The following is a 6,000-nucleotide window of genomic DNA, read 5'->3' on the forward strand; positions in this document are numbered from 1 at the left end:
CATTAGTGCCTCCCACCTGAGTGCACCATCGACAGTAGCTCTCTCAGCCAGGAATTCAGCAAGAACGAATGTTTTCCTTGAAATGACACTCACTATACTACATGTGCCTTGCCATAAATTTCTTGCAGTTCGGATCTTTGAGTTTTCTTTAAACGAATGCTAAAATTTTTAAGTCGACCCAGCAAATGGTCACCAAAGAGAACTAGTGGAGCAGTTCATCCACAGCCTGACTTCCGCTGCTAAACCCTGGCCAGCGTACAAGGTCATCTCTCAGTTCCTACCGCTGTAACTAAACGCTCCCCGCCTTGGGTTTCTAAATATTTTCTTTTGCTTCTTGACAAGCAGGGCTTTGAAAGGTGTCTTTCCAAGAGTGGTGAAATCCCCAGCAGCTGTGAGAAGGGAGCCGCCAGGCTCCCCCACTTGGGCCACTTTGTTAGGCAGGAGAGCAACTTTTACCCTGGGGGCCCCCAGCGCGGGTCCTAGGACCTAACAACACATCTAACAACACACCTGTCCGGGGAGGATGCCAATAGCATCCACCTGGGGATCTGGGGCCTGAGGTCAACCCAGACCAGGTTTGGTTTCTTAAATCTGGAGGGACTGGGTCTGGAAGAAATTTGGGCTGTAATCAACAAACCTTATCTTGCTAAGCCAGCTTTATCTCCCTGGAGTTATCAACAGGCTTGATAACTGAGGAAAAGCACCCCCACACACACACCCAACTCAGCAGAGGCTTTGAAACGCACTTGGAGCTGGACTTTCCCGGACTGTGATGTCGAGGTGGGACTGTGGGAGCCAGCTGCACTTTTTGTGTCTAGAATAAAAATGAAGAGTCTGATGTGGCCGCCGGACAGCCTCTCACCAGAACCACCCGGAGTCCTGGTTTTTCTTTTTTTTTTGTGGCACAGGGGCTGGACCAAGCCAGGGCCTCACACAAACTGGGGAGCTGCACCCCAGCCCTCATTACCAGTACTTTTTTTTTTTGGGGGGGGGGCCGTCTTCCTGGAGATTCTAGCAGCGCCGGAGCTGAACCTGGATCCAGGCTGGGATTTGGGGGGAGATGTTGTTCTGGGGAACATAGGACCTGGGTAACAGGGGACCCCGCGGCAGCCCTTAGGAGGGGATGACAGAGACCCCACAGCTTTCCCCAGCGCTGCAGAGTGCCTTACTGTGGGACCCTCAAACCCACCATGGGATCTGCCCAGCAGGACCACCACTACTTACTCACCTCCTGCTGGGGACTGCGGGGCGGACGCTGGACGCAGAGCTCAGATCTGGCACACCTCCCAGGCCGGGGCGTCCAAATCTCCCTGCGCGCCTCGGACGCCTGGCTTTATAGCCCCAGATCTGGGGCGGTGGGAAAGAGGAGGTGGCCTGGGGGCGGGGGGAGGGGGAGGGTCCCACGTGCGGCCTCCGCGGCGCCCCCTGCAGGGCCCGAGAAGAGCCGCGGTACCGGGGCCTCGGGCGCACCTGGCGCGGGCGCTCGGGGAAGGGCGCGGGCCGGGTGTCTCACCCCTCGCTCGGGGCAGTCGCCAGGACTCCGGGTCCCTAGAGAAAGGGGTGGAGCGGGCAGCGACTGTGTTGGATACTGAGAATTTCTTCCCTAATCCCGGCCTCCCGGGCCTTAACCTCTTCCTGCCCGCGCCCGGGACCGCGGCGGAGCTGACCTGACGCCTCCTTCCCTTGTCCCCATTTCATTCTCCTGCCGCTGTCGAGGGAGGGGGCCGGCCGTGTGCGTGAAGGGCAGGGGAAGGGGATCGCGTTGATTGATTTATGTATTTATCAACTTTTCAAAGTGCAAGGCGGGCGCCCCTCGGTCCGCCCCGACGGCAGGGAAGGGGGCGGAAGGGGATTTTTTGCTTTTCCCAACTTGCCAGCCCCACCTCCGCGCCCGCGGCCACCAGCAGAACTAAAGCACTCCCGCTCTGTGCCTCCCCCCCGCGCTGTGCCCGGCGAGCCGGGTGACCGGGGCGAGCCAGTGCCTTCGCTGAGCCTTGGCATCGGCAAAATAGGACGTGGGAGTGGGTGGGGGCGGGGCCGCGGTGTCTTTTGCCGGGTGCGGGTCACCGTCCCGGGAGAACGTGGGGGCGCCTCTGCGCTGCTCCTCCCAGGGACTCAGAGACCAAGAAGTCGCCTGCGATCTCCCTCCCGGGCGTTCAGGTGCCGCACCCTGGCACCCTCGTCGCCTCGCTCGCGCTCCGGTCCCATTCGGACTGTGGTCCTAGCCCCTGTCCCATCCCTCGTCCAGGGGCCCCCGTCCCCTCCTCCTCTGTCGCCCGCCCATCTCTATCCTTGGTCTCTGGCTGTCTTCTCCCGGTCCCTTTCCTCCCTGTCACCCCGCGCACAGGCCATAAAAGGAGTCGAGGCAGCGAGCTGGCCCCGCTCCAGGCCGGGGACGCCCCGCTCCCCGCGCGGACCGCTGCGAGGTTCCCGGGCCGGGCGGGTCGGGCCGATCCTCTCCCCCGGCGCTGGGTGGGAGACAACCCAAAAAGGCCAGGCGCGGGCTCCTCCTGCAGGAATTCCCAGCGCCGCATACCAGCCGGGGCTGCCCGCTCCCCCTGACTAAATATGGTGCCGAGCGCGGCGCGCGGGCGGGGATGGGGACCCGCCGCGTCCCGCAGCTGGCCGCCGCCGGCGGGTGGAGGGGACCCTCTGCCGGGGCAGAGCCCAAAGGGGCCGTCCCGCTCCAGGCCCACGTGCGCCCAACTGCTTTAAGCCGGAGGATCTGGGGAAAGGGTTAAAAAAAGTTGGGAAGACCCTTGGCAGGCTCTGTACCTGGCCCACGCCCTGTCCAACAGCCCCGGGGACCAGTATGAACCAATATCTCCATTTTTCAGACGAGAAGATGGAGTCCCTACAGGGGACTGCCATGGATTGGGACAGCCATGGATTGGTGCTGGGGCTTTGTGAAAGGAGGATGCACTTCCAGACAGGGGACATCCGGGAGCCGCAGGAGAAGGCCAAGGGCAGGAGCTGAGGGTGGACGTCTGAGAGTCAAGCTGCCAGAGCCACTTTCTAGCTGTTTGGCCACGAGCAAGTGATTTCACCTTGCCAGGCCTCGGTTTCCACACCTGGAAAACGGCAGGACACTGGCCCTTGCTGTTTGGGGATAAGCAGTCCCTGATGTGAAAGGAGCAGACCTCTGGCTCGGGAAACCAGGTCCAGCTGCACAGAGCCTCCAATAGAACGGCCTCCCAGGCTCCTTGCAGACAGCTGTGCAGCTCAGACCCTCCCGGTCCTGGGGACACCCCTCCAACTTCAAGTCCACCTGGTTTTCACCCTTGAAAGAATCTGCACCCAACCCCCACTGGCTCAGAGGCCTAGATCCTACTGCCAAGAGCAGCGCGGGTTCCACGGCTGGGGAAGTTCAGGGTGAAGCTCTTTAGAAAATGACAAATGAGCTGCTTCCCCACATACCTTTTCACATCTACACTGTAAAAGGAGTGGAAATTGTCTTTGCATTAGCAGAGAAAGGGGGAAGACTCAGCCGATCCTCACCTTCCCATCCTGGAAAGAGTCCAGAGCAGCTGGCCCAACCCAGCCTGGCCCCCTCCAAGGAAGGACTGGCATTTCCACCACTGGCCCCAGCAGTGTTATTCCAAAGGGCTGCAGCTGATTCCTTGAAGAACTTGTTGGTAACTTTGAGAAGAGAGTAATTAGAAGTAGACACTTGGAAGCCAATGCTCAGTTTTACTTGCTCTCTCCTGTGGTCCTTAATAAGGATATGACAGAGGTGAGGGTCTGGAGAGGTGACACACCCAGGGCAAGTAGCTGGGGTAGTTAGCAGTGGGGCAGGGATTCTGAGCACCGCCTGAGTCTGCACTAAGCACCACATGTCTGACTTTTAATACTAAATAAGCACCAGCCAAGCAGCTGCAGGCTTGTTGCTGTACCTGAGTCCATTTTCTCAAAGGAAAAGCAAAGATTAGACCCTGCCTTGACTAGCTTGCCGTGTTGTGAATATGATGGTGTTGAGGCTTTCCATCAACCACTTCATCATGCATGCTCTAGCTGTGCCCAGAGATGGCATGTTCACGTAACAGGCGTTCAATATGTGCCGGCCCATGCACCACGTTCAGATGCTGGAATCTTCAAAAGAGCATTCTTCTATGAATTAAAGCAGATGCCTGTTTTATTTCTCATGTCTCAAAAGGCCAGTTATTTTAAGATGGAGACAAAAAGCCGCTTTACAAAATGTCACTTTGAGTGCTGTCAAATATTTTTCCTAGGCACGTCTTTTCTGTGAGAAACCTTATAATGCGCATTTCCATGAACTATGGGGGAGAGGAAATCTTTCTCTCAGGGTCTTTTTAAAAATAATTTCTTGCTACTGTTTTCAAAAAGCCCCCAAAGTGTGATCCCTCCAATCTTTATTTTGAGACCCTAAGTTACTTAGGGTCTCCCTAAATTGCTGAGGCTGACCTCTAACTTGCAATCCTCCCACCTCAAACTCCCAAGCTGCTGGGATTGCAGGTATGCACCATAGCACCCCGCCCCTTCTAATTTTTAGTGTTATCAAAGATAGGTCACCCTAAGCATGATTCACTCCTGTGTGGGCTTCAGGATTTATTTACTTAAAAGGTAAATAGATTTATATACTCAAATATTTAATAGGCCCCAGGTATCATCTCAAGTCCACTGGCCCAGATTCCTGACCACAGCACAGCTGTGCCCCCTGCACTGCACAGAGTGCTTCCGTCTCAGCCAGGCGGCCCCACGCTTCTCCAGGTGTAAGACTGCACTGGGTAGTGACCTGCCACACTCCTTGTCACCAGTTTCCAACTCTGGCCTCCCAGTAACTGTAGATTCTCTACCACTATCTTAGGAAAGGGTCCCAAGAGTCTCAATAAAAATCATTTTTTACAAAACCAAACATTTTCTTACCATATGATCCAGCCAATGAGGCTTTTTAGGAATTTATCCAAAGGAGTTGAAAACTTATGTCCAACACAAAACAAAAACAAAAACCCAACCTGCACATGGATGTTTGTAGCAGCTTTGTTCATAATTGCCCAACCTTGGAAGCAACAGTATGTCCCAAGTGGGGGATGGACAAATAACAGTGGAATACTACTCAAGAATGAAAAGAAATGAGCTTTCAAGTCATGAAGCAATGAGGGGAATCAATGCAGGGTCCGGAGTGAAAGAAGCCAGTCTGAATGTCTCCAGCTAGAGTCTCTGCAAAAGGCAGAGGAAAGCCCAGCCCAGAGGGTGTGGGGGGAACTTGCTAACTCTATACTGTGAACATATGTGAGTACACGTTTGTCCAAAACCTCAGGACAGACACCAAGTGGCCCCTAACGCAACCATGGACTGTCCACAGTGACAGAGGTGCGGAGACTGCACGACCCTGGGGCAGGGAGGAGAGGGCACTGTCCCTTCCCTTCTAATTACCTGCGCATCTGCAACTGCTCTAAACAATATCATAAAACTACCTTTTAAGAAGGTAGTTTTCCTTCATTTTCTTTTTTAAAAATCCACGGAGATCATAGTCTGTGCCTAACAGTTGTTACAAACGTCACATACCAAGGGCCTCTAAAGGCAGATTGTCACAACTCGATCCTTCCTGTGCACTTGGCTTTAGGCTAAAAGAACTCATCAAGGTTACAGTCACACAGGCACGTGAGCCACACACAAATGTGAACTCACACGTAATTATAAGGCGATTCGTTTATTCTACGCAAATACATATGCCAAGCCTGTTCATCATCTTCAAATGCAGATGAGCCTGCTTCAAAAGGCTGAGCCTGCTCTGGATTTTTAGACTATCCACATTTTAAATCTCCACCTCCCTAAATCCCTTCTGTTCCACTTTCCCATTTGATTTTTGTGTAAATTCAATATTTTTCCCCAGAAAACTTCTCTAGCCTTTCTAGAAGATAACTTCTCCCAACCCCAGGAACCCACCAGCACTATGGAGTCCTCTCTTTCCTTGAATTCATTTGTGCTCATTTTTCTTTCCCCCAGCGTCTCCCTGTCTCAGGCACCACCTTTTAGAGC

The 6,000-nt window shown here is 54.4% G+C and overlaps 1 protein-coding gene across 4 annotated transcripts in view; it reads right to left on the reverse strand.

The window, feature by feature from the left end:
- Myh11 (myosin heavy chain 11) overlaps positions 1-1,299 on the reverse strand; it is a 92,033-nt gene extending 90,734 nt beyond the window's left edge. For all 4 annotated transcript variants that reach the window (XM_076840499.2, XM_076840498.2, XM_076840501.2 and 1 more), the window contains exon 1: positions 1,229-1,299. The gene's annotated coding sequence lies outside the window, so the exon portion shown is untranslated. The remainder of the gene's footprint in view (positions 1-1,228) is intronic.
- Positions 1,300-6,000: the final 4,701 nt, after the last annotated feature.

This window comes from Callospermophilus lateralis, chromosome 19 (genome assembly GCF_048772815.1).
Source record: "Callospermophilus lateralis isolate mCalLat2 chromosome 19, mCalLat2.hap1, whole genome shotgun sequence".
In the NCBI taxonomy this organism is placed as follows: Eukaryota; Metazoa; Chordata; class Mammalia; order Rodentia; family Sciuridae; genus Callospermophilus; species Callospermophilus lateralis.